This window comes from Calypte anna, chromosome 2 (genome assembly GCF_003957555.1).
Source record: "Calypte anna isolate BGI_N300 chromosome 2, bCalAnn1_v1.p, whole genome shotgun sequence".
Lineage (NCBI taxonomy): Eukaryota > Metazoa > Chordata > Aves > Apodiformes > Trochilidae > Calypte > Calypte anna.
In genome coordinates, this window is record NC_044245.1 from 94,700,650 (window position 1) to 94,721,007 (window position 20,358).

Consider the following 20,358-nt stretch of genomic DNA (forward strand, 5'->3'; position numbering starts at 1 on the left):
TCTCAGCCTCTCCTCATAGGGTCTGTGCTTGAGTCCCTTCACCAGCCTGGTTGCCCTCCTTTGGACCTGCTCCAGGACCTTGATATCCTTCCTGAACTGGGGGGCCCAGAACTGGACACAGTACTCAAGGTGTGGCCTCGAGTGGAAGAGGAGGCTCAGGGGAGACCTCATCACTCTCTACAACTCCCTGAAAGGAGGGTGTAGCCAGGGGGGGGGGGGGTTGGTCTCTTCTCCCAGGCAGCCATCAGTAAGACAAGAGGGCATAGACTTAAGCTCTGCCAGAGGAGGTTTAGGTTGGGTATAGGAAAAGATTCTTTACAGAGAGGATGACCAGACATTGGAATGGGCTGCCCAGGGAGGTGGTGGATTCTCCGACCCTGGAGGTTTTTAAGAAGAGACTGAATGTGTCACTCAGTGCCATGGCCTGGGAAACACAGCAGTAGTGGATCAAGGGTTGAACTTGATGATCTCTGAGGTCCTTTCCAACATGGATGATTCTATGATTCTGTGATTCTATGACAACACTGGTAACAGAACAGGATAAATATAAGTCCCTCATCCAGGATGAATTGTGAGGAAAAAAAGATCTTTCACTTGCTTTCCTCTTCCAACCTGTCCTTTCCATTCTGCCCTCATTAGGGATGTATTACAAAGGCTACAAACTGTCACCATTATTGCTTTAGGTTTTGAGACCTCTTTCCCTGGCACCATCCCTTCCATTGCTCAGTCTCATACTGGCATTTGCAAGCTCCCAGTAGCCCCATATATGCAGTAGTTCTGCTCCACCCTGCTCCAGGGTTTTCCTGGAAAGGCATAGGAGTCCACGGGTCATACAGGAGACAATGGAAAGAAGATTCAGCCCCACAACTCCCTCCTCCACACTGCTGCTCAAGTGAGGAAGAGGGAAGAAAGGAATGCTGGACAGAAGCAAAAGCATACAGGGTTTTGCAATGATGTGTGGAATATTACTGATAGTGTGAACGCTATTATCATTCCAGTACATTTCCAGGCATAAAATTTATGCTCTGCACCACTTTTCAGGTTTGGGGGCAACAGAAATCATACTCTCCATTTGTAGTAAACCTGATCACAAGCACAATTGTTTTGCTTCGTCTGCCTCCTTCCCCCAAAAATGGCATTACAAACAGATCCCTTTAGCATAATTCTGTTTGCCAATATGTACATAAGCTTCCTAAGGAATGATATAACTCACAAGGCCTTTGGGCTGCTTCTGTTAGTCTATCAGTTTTTCCCACTTACATCTCAGTTCAATCTCAGACAGGTATGCTTGATTTATTCAATATTCTGTGATTACTTTGATTTCCTTTTTTTATTTGTAGAATGAAATAGAAACGTAAGTGATATTGTTTGTGTAATTCTATTGAAAGTACAATAAAAGAACTTTTTAGAGATACATAAGAATTTATTGTACAGTTGTATTGAATTAAGTACTAAGAAACATAATTCAGTTTCCAGGATGCATTTCTATATTGATGTATTCATTTCTTTAATCTAGGGATGCATGCATACATAACAGTGACATGGGAGTGACATGGCAAGAAGGATAATTCTCCTTACCTGGTAAATTATACATCCAGCTAGGCCATGCTAAGCAAAAAAATCATATTAACTTAAGCCTTTTTGTTAGAACTTTCTCAGGGTGAATACAATTTTTTAGAGGAAGGCTTACTAATTCCTTTCTTCTTTGTATACTAAAATAGGTCCTCTGCCAACAAGCTGCTTGATCTCTAACAATAATCACCATCACAGGTGCAGCCAGACCACTGAAATTACTTCCAAACCACAGCACCAAGGTGATCCAACCCATCTGGACTATCCATAACTACCTTAAAGGCACATCAGAAAGTCATCTTGAGAAAATCAAGTTAGTAAAAGAGAAATACTTATTAAAAAAACAAGACCAAACAAACAAAAAACCCCACCCCAAAATCCCCAAACCAGCTCAAGACTCTTGACTGAGATGTAAACTGTAAGCAGTGTGGTACAGATGGTCACATTCAGGTTCATACACTTAGGCTGTTTCCCACCACAGACCCTGCACACCACAGACCCCTCCCAATTCTGAAACCCAGATTCCTCCAGAAAACAAGGAGTCAAGGTGTCTGGGTAGTCCCAGTCTCAAAAGGACTTTTAGATCCTTCTGATTAGGAAAAGATTTTGTAGTTAGTCTTAATGAGTGGAGAGCACAATCCTTGACTGTCTGTCAGAAGAACAAAATTAAGATATATTGTGAGAAGTTTTCACTTGAAATTATTAACGTGAGCCTAATTAAACAATTAAGGTATGTTTTAGGTACAGAGTTTCAAAATAAAGGGTGAAAAAGAATTAAAGACGGGAAGGTCATATGTATGAAACCTAAAGATCCTAACAGAAATTAAGGAAAAATGAAAGAGTGGGAAAATTTGTACTGGTAATAGCTGCCAGATCATGCAAACATGTGGAATTTCACAACAAAATCACTACACCTTACCTAGAAGATAGGCTTTCTCACTTGAGCTACTGTTCATACATGATGGTCTTGTAATAACAGCTCTTTGATTTCTTTGATTTTTGTATCAAAGAACTCCTCCCTTGACAGTCTGACAGCTTCAGGATAGTATACGTAAATTATACCTTTTCTAATTAAACTTTCATCCTTCTCCAACTTGGTTCAATTTACCTCAAATTCAGGTATCTTATTAGACCATCACATCTGGAGATTTAAGTGAATAAAAAACTACTTGCAGTATGAGAATAGTTTTCTTCCTTGTGGCTCTAGATTGCCAGAGGCAGTGGGGCACAGTTATATAAAGTTTTCTCAAGTGTGAAATAGTGTCCTCAGCCACCAGTTCAGGCTGCATTTAAGCAGCAGTCCCACAGAATTTTAGTACCGTGGTGAAAACAGACTAGATGCTCATACACAGAAAAACTTTCTGACACTGAAAATGGAAAAAAAACATAACTAGAACAAAAAAAAGGCATCAATTGCTTCCTGATTAAATGTATTTGAAGTTAATGTAGATTTTTTTTTCCAGCAGACAAGGGCTGGAAATATCATTCCAATTTTTTCATCATCCTTATTTCTGATAGCTCATTTCAGATAGTGACAAGAAAATATAGAAGTATTTCTAATAATGAATTTAACTTCCTTTTGTTAATGCTTCTGTAAGCAGTTAATACTCTTGAACATATTCATTTAATTAAATGTATTTATTCCTTTAATTTACTCAACAGAAGCTGGCAAGAATTATTTCATTTAATCTCTAGGCTGCACACCCACACACTTGATGCAAGACTTAGATTTAATGCCTGAAACCTGAGATCTTCTTAATTGCAGAGGGTCATGAATATTGTTTCTCCCCTTAACTGGTTCCCATCATCAAAGTGTTGAGGGAAGCAGCTAGGACTGGGAGTCTCTCAGGAAAACAAAAGCAGTACCAGGGAATTGCAGCAAATTTACATCTCTCGTTTTGGGATAATAAAGACCTTCGTAGGAAGCTGAATCCACTTTAAGTTTGCATGCATACATAGCTTCATTAAGAATTTGATTTTAGAAACTGATTTTTTCATGTCACAGTCATAAAAATTTTGATTTCTACTCTTCAAATGCTCTGACACAGGGACTGTTACATTATTCTGATAAATTCTTTCACAGATACTGTAAAGCCAGCAGCTCACTGAAACAAGAATTCGCTTTGTGTTCCTGAATGTTGTCTTTAGTTACTTAAGAAGTGAACCAATCTGTTCCACTTTGAAGTTTGCATATATATTTTGAGACTTTTTTAACACTATTTATTAGAAGTTTCTACACTGTTAGTGTTTATGTTCATTAATTAATTAGTTTGAATCTGCCATACGATGACATTTTAACAGTCTGATATTTCCTTACTGCCTGATACTTCTAGCAGTTGCAGAAAACTCACGTGGATCCTTAGATAATTTTTAAATACACTTACTAAAATTCTTAATTTATTTGCAACTTAGAAGACTGACTCAGAGCTGACAATAAGAAAGGGCAGGTACTGGCAAATGGCTAATAAATATTTTTATGGCTCCCAGAGGAAAAGCCTTTATCACCAAACCATAAGAAGGAGAATTCAAAGGGCACTGATGATGACCCAGGGGGGACCTCACTAGCCTGCACTCTTGTTCAAGCATGAGCAGAGCTGCTCCTGGGAGGCTGTGGAGTGACCTTGACAGAGAAGTAAAAATAGAAACATCATTTTTTTCTTCTCCTGTGGGAATTCACAATAGCCTACCAGATCAGAGTGCCTGAAGAGAGTCCATAGAACTGAAGCTTCCTATGCAAGGAAGGTAGGCAATGAAGGGGTTACCAGGTCTTATTTTTTCTCAATAGTTATAAATGTGGCTGGCTAGGGATTCAGGAAATATTTGCTATAGTTCCATGCCAGCACCTGATTGTGAAAGTCTGATTAGATTGAATTACCAAATCTATTGTCTGGTTTGCATAATAGAACAAAGAAAGGACACACCCTTCTCCTCATCCTATACATGGCTCTGAGGCAATACTGCGTTTCCACACTGAACACATTTTCTGTTTTTCTACTTTCATTTTCTGCCCTTATTTGGTGCAAATATAGGTTTTACTTTAAAAGTGTGTCACCACATTAAGTATGACTCTTGCTTTAGTGCTAGTTTCTTCCAGCCAGTCCTAGGGTTATCTTCCCTCAAACTAGCACATCTTTATGCATCAATGCACCATTTTCCACTACATGGTATTTGTTAGCTTGTAGTAACTGTGAAAAACAACATTCTCCCAGCCTAGACAAGCTCACAGTTATAGTTAAGAACACCTAACTAAACCTCACCCTGGTTTTATTTTACTGTGATTAAATATAGATCAACAAAAACACAAATTTTGGCTTGTATGAGGATTAAAAAATAAACCGTGAAATATTCAGGAGATTTTACTTTCCTATCGGTTGTTTTCAGTCTCTCATTCTGTCTTGCACAAGCACAGTTGGAACATGTTTTCACAGATGGGTTTTCTATTTTGATTCAGATTTCTGTGAATATGCTTCAGTTATTAAAGACATCTTTCTCATTCCCTGGTGAGCTGGGCTACAAATTAAACAGGGTGCTCTTTGCGACACAACCTATCAGCCTATTGATGAATACACAGAGCCTGTTAGTCCATCTTTTTGCAGGTTCTGCTGCAAAGTGCAATGCTACCTCAGTAGAGTTGCTGCTTTTGACCCTCTCATTTGTCTAATGTTTCTTGCTTCCTGTCTCAGAAAGACAGAGATGTGTCTGCTGTGATAACACAGATCAAACATTACTGAAAGAACCAAGAACTCTAAATGTGTAATGATTTATTTTCTAGATATGTGATTCATAATCAGAACATTATTAAGTGGCAGCTACAAGTGTTAGGCTATTAGATTTGAAGTGTATTAAGCTTTATTTATGTTGAACTCAAATGACAATTGAAGCTGGGAAGTTCCAGCATCCTAGTCTAAGTACCACAGAGTCATTTATAGAAGACAGCAGCAAAAAGTATGAATGGGTGGGGACAGGAAGAAAAGCCACTGATGCTAACACAAGATTGATGTGCTTTGGGGCACTGAGGTCATTTTGTCAGTTTAACAGGACAGGATCAAACCAGTGTGAGAAACCTTGCAGGAAATTTGTCATACCTGTAAAAATAGGAGAGCCTATAATGCATACTGATGTAGTCCAAATGAAATCAGGGAGGAAGAAAAGCAATTGGGATTGGTGTCATCTGCCATTAGTCAGCTCTACAGCAGAATCAATTTTTTCTTTTTTTTCTTTTTTTTCTTTTTTTTATATATGGACTGCAATTTAAAACAACCACAGTGGGGCTGTTCTTAAAGATAATATAGCTTTACCCTATGGTCATAATTACTCCACTACTATAAAACATTCATTTTTAAGGTCCAAATCATTAGCTTTCAGGATAAGGAGATTAGCAATTTCTAACATCCTGTTGTAAAGCTTGTAATGGTACAGTAGTGCTCAAGGGATTAGATTAAACCATCCTGGGAGAAATCACAGAATCATTCATTTTGGAAGGGATCTAATTCATCTCTCTGCTCAAAATCGGTCCACTTAAAGCAAGCAGGTTGCTCATGTTCTTGTCTAGATGAGTTTTCAATCTCTCAGATATTGAAGATTCTACAGACAGTCTGGACAATTTATTCCAGTGTCTGTCCACACTCAGGATTAAAGCTGAATGCATAAATTTCTTACACCTAGAGGAAATTTCTCATATACTGACTTGTGCCTCTCCTAACCTTGCATCTCAAAGAGGAATCTCATTGCATCTTCTCTACAGTCTTCCTACTAGGTAGCTCTGGACAGCAATAGAAGATCCTCCTCAGCATTTTTTTCTCAAATATTCCAGCACATAGCTGGATTTCTTCAAGCCCAGTGCTCCCAGCTTTGAATCATACCTCTTGTGTTCCAGCCCCTTGAGCCCAAAATGGGTGAGCCCAAAGTGGGATGCAGGACTTCAGAGTTGATTTCACAAGTGTGTACAGGGGGAGAAAGATACATTCTTTGATTTGCTGCCTACCATCATGCTAATGCAGCTGGCCTTCTTCCATCTGAGGACACACTGCCGGCTAATGCTCAATTTGTTGTTCACAACAATTCCCAGGGACTCTTCTCCAAAGTTATATTTTAGCTGTTCAGCCCCAAACTCCATTGGTACATGGGGTCCTCACATCCAGGAGTACTTCGTGCATTACCTGCCAGCCCATTTCTCCAGTCTAACAGGAACCTTCAGAAAAGCTTCCCTGTCTACTATCATCTTCTGAGAGCACAGCAAATGCCTCATCATTCAGTTCATTAAGACCTTATTACACAGAATCAGCCTTAGAACTGACCCTCAAAGGACATGGATCGTAAGCTGCTGCCACATGTACTTTGTCCCACTAATCCCTCCGAGGTCAGAATGAGATGTCTAAATGAAAAAATGGGAAATTGTAGCTCTTTAGCTGTCTGTGGCTTGTGAGGGCACATGAACACATTGATGGTTTGTAAGACTGACAGCAGCAGGCTGTCCTAGCACAGGAGATGCTGGGCAGCCCGAGTCCCCAGCTACAGGAGGGAATGAATCAGACAAGAATGACAAGACCCACACTAGGCATTCATGTGAGGCCACGCTATTAATTCAACAAAACTAGCCACAGTTGCAGCAATAAAGCTTTCTGTGAGCTTCCAGCTGAGACCTACTTCTGGAGTATATTGCCTAATGAAACCCTAGAAGCAGGAGGGCTGCTCACCTCAGACCAAAAGAGTGTGTAAGGACCATGGTCATTTTAATGGCATTCTAGGGAGCACAGAGGCTGTAGCAGTGACCACAGGAAAATGTAACTGAGACACAATGCCATGAATACCCACAATCTAGAGGCATACTCAGTGAAAGCAACCCTGTTTTATACAGAATGGCCTTAAAAGACCCTGGGCAGAGGGAACCTAAGGAAACCTCGATGGTGCCTAGGTGTAACAGTTCTTCATTCATGTAGAGTCTTGCACTTTAATTCAGGATGTGCTTGTCCCAAAAAATTAATGATTGGATGGGCTATAGGACCAAATCAGTCATTGTATGAAGGAGGGAGGATTGTTTTATTACAACAGACCCACAAAACAGGAAATCTGGGTTCTGTTCCCAGTTTTACAGCAGACTTCCTATGTAACAGTAACCCAGCCTATTTTGAGCCACATACTCTAAAAAATCCTATCTAAAGAACAACATCATGGCCCTACTAAAAACTCCAGAAAGTGAATTAATAAAAACAAAAAATAGGATTACTTCTTTCATTTCATGCTCTGCATTTTTTAAATGCTATTTATTCTTATTAATGAACAAGCCTAATGACAAGCCTATTAACTACAAGCCTAATGATATTTGAAAAGGTTTTGAGCTATTCAAAGGAAAATGGAGAGTGCTGCCATTGTTCCTTTTCCAAGTGCTGTGTCACTTCTTTCATAGTGTGTTTAGATCCAGGCACTGACGAATCTCCAAACTAACTTCTTCTACACCCCAGCTCTTCCCTTGATGGTCCAGGGCTTAACTGTGCTCCCATCAACTAGGCGGATCCTCTCCCCAGTAGTACAAGTGAAGCCACACAAAGTTTTGCTTTGAAAAAGGAAATGCATTTTCCTGAATATGTGCCAGATTCTACTCCACCCTTAACTTTCTGCACTGTCTAGTTACACATAGTTTAATGGCACGAAAGTTTCAGAATTAGTAATCCATTACTATGCTGTCGCTGCATTTTCAGTGACAATTACTCACTTCTTTGCATTATAAATGAAAGTATGATTGAGAAACAGTGCAGTAGTGAACAGTGTACATAAATGAGCTCATGATTCCTAAGGGATTCTAAATCTTTTTTTGCATCTGAAGCACAGAGAACCAATAGCTGAGGCTGTGCTCTAAGCATAAAGTATTTAAAACAATGTGTGGAAGACCCATAGAAAATATATTTTATATTATGTATTATTCTATATTATATATTTATATTCTATGAGAGCTAGGCTATCTGTGCAGCATCTATGTAAGCTCTACAACACTAAATCAGTACATAGAGGAAATAAGATGAAGACCATTATATCCCAAGTAGTCCCTGTAAATGGCATGAAGTACTTATAAAAGATCCTTGATAATATATGGTAAATATTAGAGGCATAGCAACATTAATGTTAGGAGCCTGCAAAACAAAATGCACAAGTAAATCTGGAGAAGCCATCAAAACAAATCAAAAGAATAGGTGGCAAATTAAGTTGCCACCATTACTGAAAGGTGTTCTTGATCACCTATGATCTTAGTCAGGAGATTTCTGAAAACATCAGTTAATTTCACAACAAAGTAACTATTGTTGATGACTACATTTCATTTCACAGCAATCCAAAGTACCTGTTAATCCTCATTATTTCAGGATGACTGGAAAAATCATATTTCGCTCACCAATTAATTCAATGTGCTATTCACCCTATTTTAATAATAGTACCAAAATAAGTTTCAAAAAGGGTGAAATAAAGTATTTTTATATTCTGAATTTCTTCCCCTCTGCCATAGTGTTTTTCAGATTAAAATATATGCCAGACTCGACTCAGAATTTCTGAAAATACAGCCAGAACTCTTGTACCATCTGGGTTTTGCCTCTCTGCTGAGGTATCACCCTTTATACAAATTAATGTTGGCAAAGATGGTGTTAAGACAAATGCTGAAAAATATGACAGTTAATTTTTCAGATACACTAATCCATACAAAATTTTGTAATGAATGTAAAACATAAGTTAAAAGAGGTAGGTTGGATTTGAGCCCTCTACATAAGTATAAAAACCCTAGAATGGCAACATCCATCAGGCATATTGTTGTGAAATTCCAGTTACGATCTGTATATTTCCTAAATATGTTTCTAAAGAATAATTGCAGGGGAAGAAAATACCAGAGGGATGACATTTTTAGTAAAATAACCTTAAACTAAGTTCACACCAGAAGATTAGCTGTGTTTGTATCTTGGATATATTTTAAATGAACAAAAACCCAACATTAATTCCAGTATATCTACACATTGCTGATGATTTCAGGAAACTTGCTATTGACAAAAAAACATTAATTCCAGGGTTCATTATGAGATGTATAAGTATCTCTGGTCTTAAAACTACTGGTCTAAAGCTAACTGTGTGTAACACTCTTCACATAAGTAATTAATAAGTAATTAATTTTGTAATTCAAGATTTACACTCAGTAATCCTTAAGACAATAGTATCTTTAAAGAAGGCACTTGAAAATGAATTCTTCAGTGGGCTGCATGGGCTTTTCACAGACCCTGTATTTTCTAAACTTCATTTACATAGATTTGTATTATCTGTGCTTTTCTCTTGGGCACCAGAATCCTTCATTACCCAGAAAACTGAGAGTTAATTACAATTGATTCTCAAAGGACATTTGGTTTTCAAACTCACAGCCACGTCAATGGCAGAGCACTGACTTCATCTCCCAGAGCCGTCATCTTCTTTGACCCTCAGATCCTAGGGATCCTAACTAAGCATCAATTTACCTAAATATTTTCATTCCAAATCGACTTGTAAATTTTATCTCAATGCTGCAAATTTTTGCACATTTTGCTAATTTCATATTTCTTATTATGCTTAAAGAAATTCCCAGCTGTGGTACCACATCTCTAGTAGCACAAAGTCTGAGTAAGATCCAGGTATAGAGGCAACTCTGAAAGTAACAGAAAAGACATTAAAAAAACATAAAATCACCTTGTAGAATACTGAATACCACAGTAGTTATTAATACAAAGATAGTGTGTGATTTGCTATAACTGCAGGACTTCAGCCACATAAAATCTTTTTGCTGTTTTTCTCATGTCACCAATAAGAGGAGATAAATTGTTAAACCCAGAGATGCCTCCATTGCAAAGGGACTTCACATCTTCTAAACATATGATTTTAATACTAGCTTATATACCAGAGACACCAGTGTCTTTAGGGTTTAACTGATTATATAGTGGGCTATTAGATGAGGCAGTTATCCTCAGCTAAGTGACTAAATATTATAAAAATTAAAAACCTCTCTACTAAACAGTGACAGACCAAATCAGTATCCAACATATCAGGAGAGAAATAACACTTGCAGAGAGTCTTAAAGGCTTTCAGTAGATTTTATGTATGTTTGAATGCCATGGGAGGAAACACTTGAGAACTCCCCAAATTGTTATGAAATCAGAACCAGTAATTAAAAAGGGGGAAGATCAAAGGGGGATGGGAATAGGTTCAGATATTTGGGGACTGCTATAATAGCTTTAATTCCAGTGTGTACTGAAGAGTATCAGGTCAGCTGACAATAAAAAAAAATATATTCTTATCTTATTATTGCTGCTGAATATTGAAGTGGGAATAAACTAGGTAATCTGATCTCAACCTTCCCATTTTATGTCATCTTAATATGCCAAAGCCAGAAGAAGTTAAGGCTTGTCCTTGAATAAATCACCTTTTCTACAAATACCAAAATGCTGGACAGGTTGTCTCTCTCATTTTCCTTTCCAACCATCCTCCACCACAATCTCAAATGTATGGTTAATTGACAAATGGCATCTTCCATAAGTAATTAATTTTAACTATCAGGGAAGATAATATTCCTAGAAATAAAATGTTTGATGGGGTTTTTCCCTCTATCTCACATTCAAACTGCCCGTTACAAATTGATAATAACATGGATGACTTTTTCTTCAAATGCCAGAGCTTTTCCTATGTAATAGCATGTGAATTCTAAGTAGAAAGACATTATCCTTTATGAACTGTTTCACTGCAACACCATAAATCACTCTTCTAAATGACTTCTCCATGTTACATGTGGAAAATGCTGAACCTATCAATCCCTCTTATTTTATGAGTCTTGGGACAGCACAAAGGCATGAAAAATGAAAGAGTGTATATTAATCCTGAAAACTCAAGACTCAGCTAATGTAAAGAAGCAAGTATGCCTGACATTGCTCGTTTAGATGTCACAAAGGGAGTAAGTCAAGAGAAGAAGGTACTGCTGGCACATTCTCAGAAGAAAACATAACAAATGGCAATCTACTGAGTATGCAACAACAAAATCTGTTAATACTAGCAAATACATTTATCTTCCTTAATATATTTTAATGGACACTCTTGCTTTGTTTTTCCTGATAACCATTGACTGTTCACTTCTGTCAGGCTCTACAGTATTTGTGAAAGATTATTAAGTCAAGATTTTTTTTAATTAGCAAAATTATAGCATATTACTAAAATTGAAGTGATTATCACATAAATTCCTTCCTGTAGTGAAATGATGGTGATGCAGATATGCCTGCATTGACAATAACCTTTTACAGTGACTTGCGTTAAGTCTTTGGTCAACAGATGGTTTCAGAAGCAAAAGAAGGAGGTGGAAATCCCACAGTAGTACCTTTGCCCCACTGGAGAATCCTGTCTGAACCTCTTGTTAGGGTTTCAGGGATATCCCTGGGATATGAACTACACCAGATACAAGTGTCCATAGCAGAAACCAGGCTTTTCAGCCAGTAACTTTTAATGGTTAGCATACTTCTAAAATTTATTTTCAATATGTCCTTACCTTCCTTCACAGAGCAGCCAAGATTGGGTGAGGGGTTTTGCTTTTAAAAGATATTTCTAAAATGACCCAAGGTGTGGAATCAGCATTTGGCTGACTGCCAGGCTGCTTCATAGAGCAGTTCCACTGACATGTACATCAGTGCTAGATGAACATGATATTGTCACACTTCTTACTTCTATGATTGAAAAAATCACAATTCCAGCAGCACTTGCCTAAAGAAAAAAAAAGTCATACCTGACATCTAGTTTGATTGTGATTCATTAAGTTTAATAAAATAAATAAGTAGATAAATAAATAAAGCAATGACATGCTGTTGAACAAAAATTTTTCTTGGTACTCTAGTGAAGCTAAATAGAGCACTCTGCAGCCACATAAATGACTGACATCTTTGAGAGGTCAGCAGTTTTGTATGAAAAGTTAAATTCAAAATTGTAAGTGATTCCATGTTTCTACTGATCAATAGCAATCTAATAATCTTTTAAAGCACCTACCCATAAAATAGTGTCTCCTTTACCACAGGAGCTATCTTTATTACATAATTTAGCAGCTGGAATAAATAGATTGTATTGTAAAATTTGAAATTCTAATGCACTGAATGCAATGTGCTTTTGATTTCAAAGCAAGCAGAAATCCATATTGCCTCCCAGGAACACACAAAACTTATGACATGGTGAAGTATTCAATACAGCTATGCTACAGTTTATTTCTAAACCATGGTCCCAAATATTGTGTGCACCATGTCAAATGCTAAACCTCTCATAAGGGGACAAATCTCTCTCGGCCTTTTTGGATTTCAGGCTACTTCTAAATTTTTGTTTTCAGCAATAAGGAAAAGCTGAAATGATAGATATATTTTTTTTGTATCTTAAAATACACAAATGAGTGGGATATTCATTGCTTTTCTTTTAATATACAGATTACCACTAAAATAATAATCAAGATACTTGGAGAAATGAGAGCTGACAAAACCTAAGGGACAAGTATTCCTAGCAATATGAAGAAAAGGGTAATTGGATCTTTCAAATTCTTAGTAAATCCAAGTTGCCTAAGCAAGTAAATATCTACCAGCTTGGGGATGTCATTAAAAAAAAAGAAAAGAAAAGAAAAAAAAAGCAACAAAAAACCCTCCAACCAACCTTACAACACAGGCACAAGTAATTTTTTATTTCCTCTGACAAATTAGCACTTCTGTTAGGCTGCCAAAACCATTTGGCTTGATTAATTTCCTTGAAATGTCTTCATTACAGTTTGATGTCCATGGCTGAACAGATTTCTCCCTTGAGTAGAATATACAAATGAGCTATTATCAGCAGTCACAGAAGCATAATTGCCCCCAAAATCTTGACTAACAACAGCCTCTGAACTCTGCAGTGCCTCATCAACGTTTGGAAGCTTATATTGTCTTGCTAAAGCAGTGCTATAGTTTTTAGTAAGAATGTTTGTTGTGATATGAATTGCTCCTGATTTTCTAGCCAGAAAGGTCAAGTGGAACTGCTTGTCTGCTCATCTATATTTATGGTTCAAATTAATTTTAATGTTATTTATATTATGCAAAAGAATAAGTTTTCTTAATTCCTTTTTCTTGTTGTTGTGTGTTTTGTCTTGAAGTTAGACTATGAAACACAGGCCTAGAAGATAACCTTGGCTAATTTAGTTTGCATGGAAAATGAGAAAGAGTTCAACTCATTATCCGAGTTCTGGGAATCATCTTTTAAGCAACGTTCATATAACTTAGCCAAAACTTTAATTTTTTTCATCAGCTGCCTGGCATTAGTTTACAAATACAGTTTTTTGCCCTGAGTCTTCTTAATATGAGACAGATCATTTTGAGTTTAAAAAAACCCAAAAATTAAACACATCCCTTTGTTTAATTACAAGTCAGTCTTCATTAATACATGCCATAAAGAAAGGGACACCATTTTACTCTTTTATATTGTGCTTTCATGCTATTTTTTGATGTACTTATGTGATAGCAGAAATTGCCATGCAAAGTAAATGTACAATCCAGAAAAAAATATTTGTCTCAAAAGAGCCTCCCTGACAGAGTGGACATTGCACTCAGGTGGAGGCCTCATTCAGGAGCCACCTGGACTCTGTTCTCTCAAGGAGAGACCCTCATTTGGGTACCCCCCCTGAGAAACAGGGCCCTATCCCCACAGGAGCAGCCCATCCTTTAGTGTCCATCCCGATGAGCTGAACCCTGTCCTTGCAAGGGGAGCTCTGTCTGATGCCACCCTGACAGGCAGGACACTGTCCTTACTCCAGAAGGGACAAGGATGGGCAAGCTGTGCCCTGCAGAGGCAGAGTGACATCTTGTGTGTGCCCCGGGTAAAGACACTGGAGAGGGGGCATGCACAGAAATAAGGGTTCTTGCTGTGTCAGCCCATCTGGAGGGGTCCACGTGAACACCTGGATGTGCAACATATGCCAAAGCCTCCCTCCTGTTGCCCCCCCCCCAAAAAAAAAAAAAAGTGTGGTCAGGTGGGATAAAAGAGGCACACTTGAAATGTTGGGTGCACACCCACCACCCAAGGACCACAACTTCTTACCAAGATCATCACTGGATCCAAGGGTAGTGATATCTTTCTTATCTCTCCGTCTCTCTCTGTATCTGTCTCTAACCATATCTTGGCACATGAGGGTAACATAGTTTCTGTCTTTCTAAAGTTTTACTCCCCATTGCTTTATTAAGATTTGTTAGTTGTAACCTGCTGTTTTGACAGTTTCCTTGAGCTTTGTTAAACTGTAATCCATTGCTTTGAAAGTACCATCTATAATCCTGCTAGTTTTAATCTCACATGCTTTATAATCTTACTCACTATTAAGTAAAGTTGTGTTTTGTACAAACCTCCAGGGTAACAATCTTACTCCAGACTACAGGGCAGAGAATTCCTGAACTTAATCTCGCTGAATGGGTTGTTAAAAGAGATTAATTAGAGGAGGAGGAGGATTGGGCCCAGCTGCACCAAGTCTCCTCTCTGAAGGAGTTTAGAAAGCAAGGGGGTCCAATCCCAATATCCCTGGGTCAACCCCCATTCTGGGGAATTCTACCTGTGCCCATACCGTGGGATGTGATATTTGGTTTGTCCCCCACCTCTGGGGAGCTGTGCTCACCCTGTGAGAGGTGACAGTGCTGCACCCACGCTGTGGGTCATGAGAGTAAACATTTGTCCATGTGTTACCATCTTGCTTGTGATAGCATGATGGTGATACACAGGTGCATTCACAAGGTCTTAAATGCTCCTTTGAACTGCCTGAGCCTCTTTGGTGTCCTTTCTCACTCAGTCATGTGTATGTGCACAATCACATGCATAGAAAGAGACAGGTAAATTGCACATTCAGATAAATAGCTCCGTGGAGTTTTTCCTTGGAGTAGGTGAATGCCTGAGTAGGTTCGGTGATCTCCTTGGAATATGCATCCAGTCTATTGCTCACTTCACCCCCACCGCTCAAATTACTCACCTAAAAATCACAGAGCTTTGTGTAAAATTTATTTTCCTTTCCCATCTGTTTTATTCAGTGATCTTCTGTTCTTGTCCAGTTGTTCTGCCAGGTTTACTGATGCTCAGAGAAATTAAACACCTGGGGCAAGGTCACATAAATCTCACCTCAGCAAAAATTAGCATCAAGAATTATCAGATGTATAACCATATGCAAAACATGGAAGAAAAGGTGAAACCCCAGCATTTTGGTGGCTGTTGGGTTTTCTCCAACACATACATTTAAGTAAATTTTGTCCTATCACAAAGGATAGGGTCCTTCCGGCCCCTTCCCCTCCCACTGTCCTCCCCTTTTTCCCCCCCTTCTTTTTCTCCCCTCCCCTTCCCTTCCCTCTCCTTCTTCCTCCTAGCATATCCTTGATTGTACCATACAACTGTCTTTTTACACAGGAAGAACAAGGTCCCTCACAGTTTTTCTTCCCTTGTCCCAACCTTGAGGAGCAAGGTATCAGAATTGTTAATGCTTTATCTGATTTTTTTAAAAGGGGAAGGCATAAGTAGTTGCTATAAGCTACATTAAAACCTCTGCTAGACAACAGAGACCCACCATTTGTCATTTGCTTTCCTGGAAGCTGAGAGAAAAACAGGGCATTAGTCCTTTAAAATGAAGAAATTTACCAAATTTACCTCCTTTTTCTGTCCTATTTTTTAAACATTCATGTTTTATGCCTGCAAATAACTGCATTTAAGAGAATTGTGCAATACATAATAACAAGACAAAGGATTTTATGAGGTAATAATATTATCACTATGTGCCTAAGGAAAGAAGTAATAAATTTGAAAAAATGCAAGATCAGTCTGTGAGGCATAGATATACTTCAGGATAGCTCAGAAGACAAACAGTGGGTTTCAAAATAAAGCATGTATTACTATTAAGAATATATGATATAATAATATACTTACTACTAAGTATAGATGAGATTTTAATAAAATAGCACCTCTACATATTAAACAAACCTTTATACTTCTTGTCATCTCTCCATGTCAACTGCATCATGATTATTTAAGCAATGTATGTTTTTAGGTCTAAAATTTGACATTTGTAAAAGGTCTGTAGAGGAGAAAAATTTCATGTTTATCTTTTCTTTTTTTTATATTTCCTGAACTTCCAAACCCAATTTGTATTTATAAGGGAACACTGACTAACCTTCTATCAAAAGAATAAAGATATGTTCCCAACAGATTCCTAGAGAAAGGCAAGAAATTCCCTTGACTGTCAGATTTGCACAGTATCCGCCCTTTCAAATTATGAAATTAGAATTTGATATTTAAAAGTATGTTTTCAAAAAAATCTATAAAAGATACTAGCTAGAAGATACCTGAATTTCTTCCAATAATGCTATCAATAGGCTCCATTCCAAACAGGGACATTTTCAATTTCATCCTTGAAAGGGAACAGGTGATGCATTGGCATTATTGTTCCACATACATGAGGCCCCAAATTTTCTTATAACTCCCAGTCTTGCAGATCCTTCCAATATCCTTTCATAGTTAGGAGATCACTCATTAAGCACTTATTTCTTTTCATTATTTCCCACCATTAAAAAAAAAAAAATCTTTGGTCAAAATCCTTAGAGGCTTCCAGTTTCTCTCTTAGAGAAAAAAAAGCCAGAAGTATTTGACATGCCCTTCAGCATTAGTACTTTTGGAATAAAATATATCTTCCCTTTGTTCCTCGTCAGATTCTATTTATATATTTCCATTGGGAAATATCTGAGACTCATAAAGCAATGAGAAAAAGCACTAATCCATTCATTAGCTGAGTATTTGATCTTCTCCAACACTATACAGGATAGAAAAATTAGACTTCACTATTTTTCTCCTACAGCAATGTAATCTTTAAGAAAAATAGAAAAGAAGAAAAAAGAAAAAAAGAAGTTGCTTTCTGATAGGTCTTTGAAAAAATAATCTCTGAAAAATCACTAGAAGCAAGCTACAAAATGCCTCAGAGAAAAAATAAATATACAGGCAACAAATCATGAAGATTAGACATTATTTACCTGAGCAATATGATCACACTCAGACACATACATACAAACAAACAAATAACAACGAATAACCCAAAATCATACAGCAAAACTCCTCTAACATAGTGTTGATCGTCGCCTTTACCCAAGATGTCATTAACTCCTCTAGTGGTATTTCTATTTTTTTTTTTTTTTACTTGCATATAAAACAGGACAACTTTTTTCCCTCCTTTCTTTCCTCATTTCCTCCTAGTTATTTCATCACCTCAGCAACTTGAAACAAGCCAACCAACCTACAATATAATAATTACAATATGACATGAAATAAACATATCAGTACACTTACAATCAACTATAAGATTAGCAGGTCAGATTTTCTTCTGATATAAATTAATACAGAGTTTTCTATCATTTTCTGTACAGCTTAATAGCCTCATGGAAGAACTGGTTTGGCAAGCACAGGAGAGAGAACATAATTTCAGATTTGCTCTTGTTGTTATGTGCTGAAATATTTATACTATGCAGATTTTATGTTGGTTCTCTCTCTTGGATATCATGTTTTTCAAAACTTTCAGTGCTAGATAGAATGAATCTGAAACAGAACCTGAATTAATTTTAATGCTGGGTTTGTGGGTTTGCACTAAAAATATGTACATAAGAGCTTCATGAAAAGAAAAATCTGTGAGGTGCTCCAGCTGGGAGCAATCCTTTGCCTTGCAAATGCCAAGTTATTTATGTTCTGTTTAATGTTTCCTGGAAAAAAAAAAAAAAAAAGGAGGCCCACTTAACACTTTTCACAATGATCACCATCCTTACAATTCCTATTGACCTCAAAATATAGAAACAAGAACTGTTAGACAGGATTTCAAGATCTACAGCTTGTAACCATCTGTAAATGTAAGCGCAGATAGTCAGACCAAAGACTCTTACAGCTCAACATTTTCTAGTTAGAACCCAATTATGAAAAAGACAACCAGAATCTAAAAAGCATAAACAATCTGGGTGCCCTCCTTGCCATCCTGTGCCATCTTTGAGTTTAGCAGAACTCCAAGTATTTCTAACACATGAACTTACCATGTTCTTGTTCACACACGTTCTTAGCACCTCAAGATTGGCTGAGTGATCGGCTGTGCTTCATACAACCTCCTCCTCCTCCTCTTTTTGTTTTGAACCTGCCCCTCCTACTTTCACTTTTTCTTCCTAGATCTCATTTTGGGAAAGACAATGAATCATCAGACCAAAGTTCACATTCAGCACATCAGCTACCTGAAATAATTGCATTGCCCCATGGCCTGGGGCCAGCAACCTACACACTACTTCCACAAGGGGCTGGAGTGACTCTGAGGAGTTGCAGGACATACTCAGGGCAGACAAAATGCAGGAGGTATAAATGGAAGCTGCCATAATACTCCCATTCTTGTTATGACCACTTTTGAGAATGCCTGTCTCAAATCATCATAAGCCTCAAGCATGATTATATATAGGGAAGATTTCGAGAGAAACTTCTAGAAACAAATCCTTTATCTGCTCACTCCAACTTTAGGATAACTTCCAAGTTGTCAAGTGACAACCATTACTGAAACCAGATAAAGATTTAACTTAACTGAGGCATGGAGTCCCTTCACAGGGCTGTATGAGTCCTGATGCAGCAGAGGGCATGTAAAACACCATCCCCCTAAATGATGTTTGTATTAGTATTTCTCCTCTCTCTGCAATAAGGAGAGATAGTCTATCTTTAAGTCACATTGGAGGTTTTAATATGAATATTCCACTGAGGAAGGATGTCTGCAAGCTGGGGAAAATGACACTCAAACCATTGACTAAAGCTTCAGCAGAGATCAAGGTGTAAATGCTCCAGTTGGGTAAAGTGTGTGAGGGGAAAAGTGTCAGAAGTGTTACTGTGCTTGAAGAGAAATGCTGCCTCCACACATTCTTATGTCCTGAGGTAGGTATGCATGGGAAGAAGCATCAGCATCATTAGGCATAATTAGTTTGGTTTTTTTAAAGCAACTATCAATTTTCAAAAAAGTTTTATTACTCCTCAAGTAGATTTCCTTACATTGAAAAACTACTTTGTAATTACAGAAAATAAAAATATACAGCAATACAATATATGTGTATTTTTTAAAGCAAATTACAAAAGCATTTAATCAAGTTTTTCTTGAATAGCTCAAAGCTCTTAGTTTTCTAACTATTTTGTTCCCTTGCATTGCATTGTGAATCATGTATTAAGTATGACAAAATACTGGCAGTTTTACAAGCACAGTAGCATTTCAATGACTGAATACACTGCTTAAATTTTTTTTAAAAAACCAATCCTCTGTGAAACTAAACATACATTTCCTAACTCGGTCTCAGCAAAATTTAGCTTTTGCATTTCTGGAACAGCAGGGCTGACAAAATTGGAAAAAAACCCAAACTCCACTTACTGAGTAAAAAAACCCTCTTCAAGCCCATTATAAACTTAATTCTGATGTATTATATAAAGTAACCAAATAACCTAAGTAATAACTAGAAACCATAACTTACAAAAAAATCAGTCTTTGTTGACTAAAATTGTAACTGGTTATTGGTTGAATAACTAATTTACTGAAAAGATACTTGAAATAATTTTTTATGTATGTTGGATACCTTTCTCAAATTAATTTAAAATTATTTTTATAATCTATCACTTTTACATGCTCGTGTATTAAACAATTACAGCCTAGGACAGTTTATCTTGAGCACTGATTTATGCCACTGAATGAGATTAGTCAGACTTGAATGAATGTCAAGTGCTGATCATTTT